This window comes from Etheostoma spectabile, chromosome 12 (assembly GCF_008692095.1).
Source record: "Etheostoma spectabile isolate EspeVRDwgs_2016 chromosome 12, UIUC_Espe_1.0, whole genome shotgun sequence".
Lineage (NCBI taxonomy): Eukaryota > Metazoa > Chordata > Actinopteri > Perciformes > Percidae > Etheostoma > Etheostoma spectabile.
The window spans coordinates 5,408,243-5,417,839 of NC_045744.1; the positions used below are offsets into that span (position 1 = coordinate 5,408,243).

Sequence of the window (9,597 nt, forward strand, 5' to 3'; positions counted from 1 at the left end):
GACAGCTGAAATGCTGCAGGACATCCTGCAGGATTTGACTGATATTGAGTTCACACGTTTCAAATGGTCCCTGCGAAACATGATGACAATCCCACGGTTTAAACTGGACCCTGCAGACAGGCCTAAGACCGTGGACCTGATGCTGTCATGTGACAGGCAGGAGGCCGTCAACAGGACGGGTGTGATCGTAAACACTTGGACAGACCCGATATAAACCTCGAAAATACTGCAAGGCAAACAAGAGGGCGAGAGCTCCTCTCAATAGTGCATCTATTAAGTTGATGCTATTAAACTTTCTTGAGAATTAACAGAGTGTCAATAGCTGATTGTCGTCCTGCAAGAGCACAGCCCCTGCGGTGCACGCACGGTTTCGAACTCTAGTTTAAGGATCGCGGAAGAACAGGTGCATTACACGTAACGGCTTGGCAGACTTGAAGGCAGCCCGGCAAGCAGGGGACCAGACAAAGGTTGTTTTTTGGGTTTTTTTTTCAAAGTATGTTATTGCTCCAAAACCATAAATTATTACAGGCTGTATTGGGAATAACAAAGGGTTGCAGGTTTGACATTGTTTTTGCTTTTTTTAACAGAACAGAAGCACATATATCCCACCCATTCCCTCCTCACCACCCTTTAACCAGATACTGAACAGTAAATTCCATTTGTCTAACTTGCCACCCATCTCCTCCTCAAGAAGGAGAAAAAAATAAGTAAAAAATAAGATCAAATAAAAAAATAAAAATAAAATAAAGGAGGAAAAAAAAAAGGGGGGGGGGGGAAACTAACAAGGCTCAGGATAGATAGTTTGCACAGGAAAGGAGCGGGTCCCAGGTTGTATGAAATTTCTTCCGGGATTCTCTGACAATATGTTTGATTTTTTCTAGGTGTAAGAATGACATAACATCATCTACCAGGACTTGTGCTAGGCGGCTTGGGGCTCTCCACTGTAGCAGTAACTGACGTTTGGCTATCAGAGCAGTAAATGCAATAACATCAGCTTGGTAGCTATTAAATCTTCCTTTAATGGGAGACACACCAATATACCAACAAGGGGCATGGGGAAACAGGATATTAAGGATACAGAGAGGGTGTCAAAAAAGGATGTCCAAAAAGGTGTAGCTTAGGACATAAGAAAAAAAGTGTGTGTATGGTCTGCTGGAGATTGAGAGCACCGATGCAGAGACCATCTGTGGCAGGGATAGTTTTTCAGTATGGCCTTGTGTAGGAAGTCTGAAGACCACTTTAAATTGAATGAGTCTCATAGTGCACAGATAAAAGTACTATGAATTCGAGTAAAACTTCTCTCCACAGTCTTTAATAGTGCAAGACCTAGCTCCCTTTCCCAAACACCCTAAGCCCTGAAGGAGGGGAGAGTTGAGATGAAAGGAGACTATAGATTGAGGAGATGCATTTGTGTTGCTGAGGAGGACATGATACCTTCTAACAGAGTTTTTTTCAGGTAATACAGGAAATGAGGTGAAGTGTGTTTTGGTGAATTGAGCAACTGGAAATATCTTAATAGATCCACTTTGGAGTCCCAAATTTTGCAGAAAGGTCGGACATATTCCAAAGGTATCTACGTAAAGGTCACTAAAAGAGACCGGCCATCTCTTCAACGTGTAAATGTTTTGTCTATGCTGGAAGGTAAAAAACAGATGGTTGTTGCATATAGGGATGAGGACAGAGGGGATTTTAATCCAAAGTGAGGTCGAACTGTTCTAGATTTTCAGTGATGAGAGAACAATAGGGTATTGGTGTATTGGGAGGGCGTGTAGGAAGGGGTGCAAACAGTAATGCAGGAGGTAATGAATGAGGTTGAAGTACAAGAGTTAGCTCCATGGCGACCACACAATAATGGGCTATGGCACCAATTCTTCAGCATTTGGATGTTAGCGGCCAATAATAAAACATATTGGGTAAGGCAAAAACCTCTGCTAGTTTGGGACTCTCCAAAATTCTTTCTGGATCCTTGGATTCTTGCCAGCCCAGAGAAGGACAATATAATGGTATCCAAGTTTGAAAAGATTTGGAGAGAAAAAGAGGGAGGGTCTGAAAAAGAAAAGCATTCAAGGCAAAACATTCATTTTGATTGTTTCAATTCGCCCAACAGTGAGAGGGTGTTTGCGCCATCTTGAAAGGTCTAGTTTGATATTTTCAGTCGTTTAATGAAATTATTTTTTATGAAGAGAACTTAGAGAAGAGAGATATTCATGCTAAAATATTTAAAACCATTGGGGGAGAAGTAGAAGGGCAGACTCCTGGGGAGATGGATTTGGCGGACTGATTAACAGGGAAACAAAACTTTAGCAATATTCAGTTTTACCTGAGAAAGTGCCAAAAGTCTTCAGCAATCCATATTGATAACACATTTTACAGGGTCTGTACATATAGCAAAGGTCATCGGCATACAGTGACACCTCTGTGCTCCATGCCTTCTCTAAGCATACCTGAGAATGTGGGGAGCCCTGAGAGCAATAGACAGGGGTTCGATGGCCAGTGCAAATAGTGAAGGTGAAAGGGGGCATCCTGACAAGTGCCACGTGTGAGAGGGAAGGGAGAAGAAACGTCAGAGTTCGTTTTGACGCTAGCTATAGGGGCAGCGTAAAATAGGCGAATCCAAGAGATGAATTTGAGGCCGAAAACAAATTATGTTGAACCGAAATAAATATTGCCATTCTACACCGGTCGAACGCCTTCTCTGCATCCAGGGGAATCACCATCTCTGGGATGGAGAAGCAGAGGGAGAAAGAATCACACTCCAAAAGCCTTCACACATTATGGACAGCTGCGGCCAAGGATAAAACCGGTTTGGTCTTCTGAAATGATACTGGGAGGCAAGTCTCAAGTCTACGCACCAGCACTTTTGCACCAGCTTTACATCATTGTTAAGCAAATTTATGGGTCTGTAGCTACCACATAGATTGGTCCTTATTCTTACTATTAGAGAAACAAAGCCTGATTGAGTGTTGGAGGCAGAACACCGGTTCCAGAGAATCATTGTAGATTTTAAAAGTATAGGGAGCGAGCTGTGCAGAGAATTTCTTAAGAACTCCACTGGGTAACCTCTGGGCAGGCGTTTTATTACTCTGCATTTGAGACATGCAGGAAGTGATTTCTCCTAGAGTTAGGGGGTTCATCTAAACGTTTTGCCAGTTCGTCATTCACGTTGGAATGTCCTAAGTGTTAGAAAAGCGTCCATATAAGAGGTGTCAGGAGGGGGCTGTGATTTGAGAGCGTGGAATAGAAGGAAGAACATTTGAGTATTACTGAGGGTCCGTAGTTGGTTTTGAGGAGTCAGAGATTTGTGATAGAGAGGGCGGCGCATTGACGTCGCAATTGTGAGGCTAGAATGAGGCCAGCCTTATCTCCATGCTCATAATAAGGCATTGTACGTCTTAGTAGATATTCGCCTTCCCTGTTGATAGTAATTGAATTCATTTTGCAGCTGCAGGCGCTTGGTTGCCAAAGCTGGATTGATTGGCTGCAGCTGCTGTCTGTCTATATCTATAATTTGCGTTCATTAGTTCTTGTGTTTTCAATTTTTATTTTTGGTTTAAATGTGCACGAAAGATATAATGCCCCCACAATAAACGTCTTTTAGCGTTTCCCATAGAGCAATGGGGATACCTGATCAGACCGGTTTGTTTTTAAGAAGGAATCTATGTTGTGGAAACAAAATCACAGAAATCTGCATAGCAAGTAAGCCTGAATTGAGCCTCCATCCTCCTTGATGCCTATGGAGCCTTGACGGGAAACAAAGATCAAAATGTGGGGTGCGGGTCAGAGATGACAATGGCAGGTATGTGTGTGGAACTAACAGAAGATAGAAGGGCTTTGTCAATAAAGAAGTAGTCAATACGGGATGGACAGTGAAGTAATCAAAAAAAATCCTTATCACTGGGTGAAAGAAACGCCAGGGGTCAACACAGCCAATTTGATCCATAAAGGCGATAGTCTTAGACATTGCAGTAGGCGTGGCTGTTTTAGAGTTAGAGCGATCAATAACAGGGTTAGTAACACAATTGAGTCCCCTCTAATATTAAACTTGTGGGTATCCAAATTTGGTATATGGAAAAGATTGTGGACACGGAATTTGGGCGGCATATGGGGGCGTACACGTTGCCTAAAACAACAGGGTTTGAAAAGCATACCGAAATTACAAACATAACGACCACTTGGATCACAGTGTTTGATATCTGGGGTGAACTGACTCGTTTATGAATTAGAATTGCGGTGCCTCTAGATTTACTATTAAAATTGGAGTGAAAGACTTGTCCGACCAGGCTTACGCAGCTCAGATGATCATCTATGCGTAGGTGGTGTTCCTGCAGAAAGAAAACATCAGCGGAAAGGTTCTTTAAGTGTGAGGAAAACTTTAGAACGTTTAATTTGCCCTCCTAAGCCCACGTACATTCAGGTAATTATCTTAATTTATGCCTGTAAACGCCTGGTGTCGTGTTGGCATTTGGCATTATATTGTCTTAGGTAACTGTAGCAGAGTAATGTGTGACCCTTGACTGGAAACCGCAAAGTATTCTTCCATAAGCAATGGACCATGGTATAGTGAAAGAAAGAAAGAGAGAGGAAAAAAAATAAAAATAAAAATAATAAAAATAATAAAGAGCAAACAGTATGAGAAAATAAAAGACGGAAACGTCCCCCTTGCCTACCCCAACCCACACACAAGCCCAACAAATCAACGGAACGAACAGTAAAAACATTGATGCTCGTCCATAGGAAGCGGCCAGCAGCCACAGTCGATGTACATTCAACCGATTTTTCATGTGGTGTTATCTGCTCCTAATATCGTGACTATATTACATATAAGTTGTGAAAATTACTAGGAAAAGTGAGTAAGAAGCAAAGGCAGTACAAGCTTTTGCGCAGCACTAACCACAATGGGTTGCAGCATGACAGCTGTAACCATTTTATAATGGAAACAGAACGCCCCATAATACAGGCAAGCAACAGCATTGAAAAACTTCTTAATGAAAGTAAGACAAAGAAAAGAAAGAAAAAAAAAAAGTTAAGGTCAGTACTATTAGTGTTTTCATCAAACGAGGGTGCACGCCAGAGCAAGAATAACAAATCACTTTAGATTGCCGGCCAGCACAGCTGAGCCTGTCACCTGAGGTTAGCAGTGATCCTGTATGGTTGATTCAGCGTACCTCCCCAGTACACTTCTCGAGGAAAGATGCGCTCTTGGAAGAATGGTTCGGCGTTTCAGCGAAGTCGAAGATGCGTTCTCTGTTGCCATAGGTGACACGGAGACGGCTGGATACAGCATGCCAAACTTCACTCCGTTTGTAGAGAAGCCCTTTGATCCCGTTGAAAGCGAGGCTTCTTTGCCACCGCCACACTGAAGTCCTCAAAAATACGGATTCTGTACTGTTGTAGGAAATGTCTCTAGGGGTTTTTGCCCAGTTCAGCACAATCTCTCTCTCGATGTATCTGTGGAATCTTTCTATAAAAGGTCGGGCGGATCCTCCGGCCGAGGCGGGGCTGAAGGCTCTATGAGCGCGATCAAGCTCCGGCGGGGCAGAGAGATTTCACAAGCAGAGAAGAAAACATTTTCGCACAAAACCCTAGGGTCCTTCCCTTCAATGTTTTCTGGTAATCCCAGCACTCTGAGGTTTTGACGCTTTGATCTTGATTCCAAATCTTCCACTTTAGCCTGAGCGCAGCATTTTCTTGAACGACTGACTTTAAATTGGATGTGTAGTTTACCCCCGTGTGTTCCACCTGGGTTATCCGACGCTGTGGTCAGACAGGCTAGTTTCCATTTCTCTGATTGGGATGCGGAGACTCAGGGTTGTCTCAATCAATTGGACTGATGACCGAAAGGTTCCAGAGAGTTGTTCAGTAAAGATGTGAGTTGTGAGAAGAAGTTTTCATGAATTTTTCAAGTTCCTGGATCAGCGTGTCAGGTGGTTAGTGGAGATGCAGGATTGTCGCCATGTTGCTAGCACAGCCTTTAGCACTTGACACGGAGCCTGAGTCGACGCTTACCGCTGTTCTCTCACCCCTTGCTCATCTTCTTGTCGCGCTCGAGTAGCTACAATTTACGCCACTCCAAAAACTTAAGAGTGGGTACAGATGAGTGTGTTCTGGAAATAATAATCAGAAAGTTATCGGAGCACGGACAACGCACGTTCTCAACACCACATTGCGCAACCAGAAGTCCATCCAGACAAAGGTTTTTAAGGGGTATTCGAGAACCATGAGAGAAGCCACCACATCAGAACAGTTTTGAAAAAATCCACATGATACCACACATTCCAAGGAAACGATGCAACGCTTCTTGGACGGTGGGACTGAAAAATCAATAATCGCCGCAACTTTTTTAGCTAAAGACGCACCTGCCTGACCTACTGTTTACCCAAATAGGTAACAGTGGCCTTACCAAACTCACATTTTGCGAGGTTGCAGTGAGGGAGGCTCACAGTCGGACCAGGTGGAGGAGTAAGCAACTTCATCATCTAAGTAAGCTTGACTCCACGCACTAGTACTGGAACGCGCAACAGATAACTGTGATCATAGCCCTTTTGCCAAATTTAATGGTAATTTAATTTAACTCTTTTATTGATCCCTATGGGGAATTACAATATACACTATACACAGCCGGAACTACACACACATGCTCAGGTCCTATACATGTACTTATGGAGAAATGTCAGGTCCTATACAGCATAAATGAAGAGATGTCAGGTGGGGGGGCTGCCAGTGCTGGACTAGCGCCTGAGCGGCTGAGGGTGTTTGTGCCTTGCTCAGAGGAGGTGAATGGCACATCTCCAGCTACCAGTCTACACTCCGTACTTTGGTCCAAACGGGGACTTGAACGAGCAACCCTCCGGTTCCAACGCAACTCCCTTCGGATTTTCTACGGACTGACAACAACTTTCTTTAAGGAGTTAAAAGGGACTGCGCAAAGTATGGCCAAAGACCAAATCCACAAGGACTGAAACCCAAAGACTCCTGAGAAGTTTCACGCATGGCAAAACAGAAGAGGGAGGTCCTCATCCCACGCTCGGTTAGACTAAAGACAATTTTACGCACATGGATTTCCCAGCTGAAGTCCCTCCACCTAGTCCTGGGGCTTTCCTAGGCCTCCTCCCATCTGGACGTCCCTCCCTAGTCCTGAGTCTTCCACCGAGGCCTCCTGCCGGACGTCCCCCACCTAATCCGGGTCTTCTTTGAAGCCTCCTACCAGATGGACGTGCCTGGACCACCTCCTAGGGAGGCCCCCAGGAGACACCTTACCAGATGCCTGAACCACACTCAAATGGCTCCTTTCAACGCAAGGAGCAGAGCTCTACTCCGATCTCCCGGATGACTGAGTTCTCACCGTCTAAGGAGACGCCAGCCACCCTCCTGAGAAAACCCATTTCGGCCGCTTCTACCCTGGTCTCGTTCTTTTGGTCATGACCCAGACTTACATGACCATAGGTGAGGGTAGGAACAAAAACTGTACAGTGATCGAGAGCTTCCTTCTGCTCAGCTCTATTTTCTCACAATGGTGCAATGAATTGAATGTAAACCGCACCCGCTTGCACCAATTCTTGGACCATCTCCTGCCATCAAGACCACATCATCCGCAAAAAGCAGTGATGAGATCCACAGCCCATCCTTATGTATACAGCTTGGATGGTCCCCGTTTCCCCTTCCTGAGGGCAAACGGTTTCCAGAAGCACCTTGATGCCGACGAAATCATCCTCCATGTCCTCTTCAAACTTGCCTACACCGCGGTGCTTTGCCTCTTTCACGGCGAGGCTGCGCCATTGGGGCCCTTTGTTACCTTGCAACTGCCTCTGGAGCCCTCCGGATAAATGTCCCGGAAAGATTCTTCAGTCGGATGGCTTTCTTAACCACAGATGTTCGGCAGGGTGTTTGGCACCTAAGACCCTGACAACAGCTCCCACCGCAGCTTCAGCAATGGAAACTTTGACATTGTCCCACTCCAGTTCAATGCCCCCAGCCTCCACATGAGCACGAAAAGCTCTTCTGGAGATGTGAGTTGAAAATCTGTCAGACAGGGCCTCCTCCAGACATTTCCATTTAACGGACTATCAGGTCTGTCCAGAGTCTTCCCCCCACCCCTGACCCCTCACCACCAGATGGTGTCATCGAAAAGCTCCGCCCCTCTCTCACCCTGTGCCAAACATACGGGCTCAATCAGATGAAACGATTATAAAATCGATCAGTGACATTCAATGCCTAGGTGCTCTGGTACAAGTACACGGATGAGCATCTCTATGTTTGGATGGTGTTTGTTCTAGACAATCCAGCTAGCACAGAAACCATACAAGACTCCTATCAGCGTCTCAAAGAAGGCTGGAAGTCTCTGTAACTTTTGTGCATATGCAGAGTTTTCCTATTCACCACCCACAATCGTAGGGGAGGGACCCTTACTCGTCCACAACCGTCAACTCCAACGTAAAGGCGCTTTAGGTGGTAGATCTAGGTAACTGATAAAATGCGTTCAAGGGGGCCTACCCCAAAATAACAAACAATCCTGTCTAGAAAATAGACAATGACCTAAAGAAAACCATAATGGCCCAAAAGAAGACAATGACTTTCATCTCTAACTAAAATGAAGACACTAGTGAGCAACGGCCTGCAGCCACCCTACATTCAAAAGAAACTGTACCGAATCTAACCAAAGGATTTGCAACAAAGGAAAAAATGTGGCCCGTTGGGAGTATGACAGATGAGGAAAGCCTGTCTGCCCGCAGACGGCGCCCTCTTGGCTCCTAAAGTACCAGTGCTCCCTAGCTCAGCCAATCACTGGTTTGGCCTAAATGTTGTCACAGTATCACTTCTTATTTATTTAGGATGCGTAATTTGTGGTTCAAATTGCAGTAAAAGCAAACCTTGTTAAAGTAACGCATGTGTAGCATGTCAGGTCCATATGTATTTTAGTGATTGTACTATTGTAACTGAGTACATCTACTCCACTACTTAATAATGTGTGTGTGTGTGTGTGTGTGTGCGTGCATGCGCGTGTGTGTGTCTCTTTAATACTTTAACTACATTTTCCTGATCATACTTACAGAAGAAAAAAACCTCAAGAAGAAACAGGAAGAAGAAGAAAAGCTCAGGAAGAAACAGGAAGAAGAAGAACAGCTCAGGAAGAAACAGGAAGAAGAAGAAAAGCTCAGGAAGAAACAGGAAGAAGAAGAGTTCTCTCGTCTTTAGGGGGAAGATCCCGAGGAACGACCTGGTGGAGCGTTTGCCTGCTACACAAGGTAGAAACACACAGCACTTTATTTCAATTTTTGGACAGTTACAAATGCTTGAGTCACTTTACCAAACTTTGCTGTAATGTAACTGAGTACATCTACTCCATACTAATAATGGTGTGTGTGTGTGTGTGTGTGCGTGCATGCGCGTGTGTGTGTCTCTTTAATACTTAACTACATTTTGTCATGCTATACAGAAGAAAAAAACCTCAAGAAGAAACAGGGAAGAAGAAGAAAGTCAGGAAGAAACAGGAGAAGAAGAACAGCTCAGGAAGAAACAGGAAGAAGAAGAAAAGCTCAGGAAGAAACAGGAAGAAGAAGGAAAGCTCAGGGAGAAACAGGAAGAAGGAAAGTAAGTTTT

The 9,597-nt window shown here is 44.6% G+C and overlaps 1 protein-coding gene and 1 long non-coding RNA gene across 2 annotated transcripts in view; both read left to right on the forward strand.

Moving 5' to 3' along the window:
- Positions 1–9,597, forward strand: part of LOC116699268 (trichohyalin) — a gene marked incomplete in the record, with an annotated part of 124,483 nt that overhangs the window by 13,599 nt on the left and 101,287 nt on the right.
- On the forward strand, positions 56–9,260 carry LOC116698803 (uncharacterized). Its single transcript, XR_004334299.1, has 3 exons — positions 56–179; positions 2,990–2,996; positions 9,193–9,260. It is a non-coding gene; the product is annotated as an uncharacterized LOC116698803 (long non-coding RNA).